Source organism: Bombus affinis, unplaced genomic scaffold, assembly GCF_024516045.1.
Source record: "Bombus affinis isolate iyBomAffi1 unplaced genomic scaffold, iyBomAffi1.2 ctg00000110.1, whole genome shotgun sequence".
Taxonomy (NCBI): Eukaryota; Metazoa; Arthropoda; class Insecta; order Hymenoptera; family Apidae; genus Bombus; species Bombus affinis.
The window spans coordinates 180,001-181,253 of NW_026108848.1; the positions used below are offsets into that span (position 1 = coordinate 180,001).

The 1,253-nt window shown below is 52.5% G+C and overlaps 1 pseudogene; it reads left to right on the forward strand.

The window, feature by feature from the left end:
- The window catches only part of LOC126927438 (large subunit ribosomal RNA), a 2,928-nt pseudogene extending 2,030 nt beyond the window's left edge, over positions 1-898 (forward strand).
- Positions 899-1,253: the final 355 nt, after the last annotated feature.

Below are 1,253 nucleotides of genomic sequence, written 5' to 3' on the forward strand. Positions count from 1 at the left end.
TTCCTATTCCGGAACCCGGCAGCGGAACCGCATACCATTCGGGCCCTCGTAAGAGTGTTCGTCGGGGTAACCCAAAATGACCTGGAGACGCCGTCGGGAGATCCGGGAAGAGTTTTCTTTTCTGTATAAGCGTTCGAGTTCCCTGGAAACCTCTAGCAGGGAGATAGGGTTTGGAACGCGAAGAGCACCGCAGTTGCGGCGGTGTCCGGATCTTCCCCTCGGACCTTGAAAATCCAGGAGAGGGCCACGTGGAGGTGTCGCGCCGGTTCGTACCCATATCCGCAGCAGGTCTCCAAGGTAAAGAGCCTCTAGTCGATAGATTAATGTAGGTAAGGGAAGTCGGCAAATTGGATCCGTAACTTCGGAATAAGGATTGGCTCTGAGGAGCGGGGCGTGTCGGGCTTGGTCGGGAAGCGGGTTTGGCTGACGTGCCGGGCCTGGGCGAGCTGAACGGGACGCGGCGTATCTCTCTCTCGGGGGGGATATCGTCGCGCACCCCGGATCCGAGCTCGGTCCCGTGCCTTGGCCTCCCGCGGATCTTCCTTGCTGCGAGGCTTCCGTGGCGGTTTTACCGTCGCGGTCGTTCTCTTCGGCCGCCATTCAACGCTCAGCTCAGAACTGGCACGGACTAGGGGAATCCGACTGTCTAATTAAAACAAAGCATTGCGATGGCCCCCAAGGGTGTTGACGCAATGTGATTTCTGCCCAGTGCTCTGAATGTCAACGTGAAGAAATTCAAAAAAGCGCGGGTAAACGGCGGGAGTAACTATGACACTCTTAAGGTAGCCAAATGCCTCGTCATCTAATTAGTGACGCGCATGAATGGATTAACGAGATTCCCTCTGTCCCTATCTACTAGTTTCCAAGATGGCGGCAAGTGGGACGGACGCGTGCACGTCGCTCCGCAGTCTATAAACGAAAAAACCGGGCAAATTAAAAAGTTCGGGCGTAAAAATTAATTTAAAGCAAAGTGGGAGTGCCGAGGAAAACGTGTAGTTAAAAAGAATCGTGGAGATCGCCGAATTCAGAGCGAAAAAAGCTAATGTAAATCGCCACGTGCGAAAAGTGAGGTTAGCTGACGCGACGGATAGGAAAAACCGAAAAATCAAAGATCTCGGGAGCGAAAAATAATTCAATAGGCAGAGTTAGTGCTTAAAATAAAGTGCATGCAAAAATATTAGTGGAGATTTCCGCAATAAGCGCGGAAAAAGCAAAGAAAGTGCCGCGTGTGCGAAGCGAGGTTAGGCCACGTG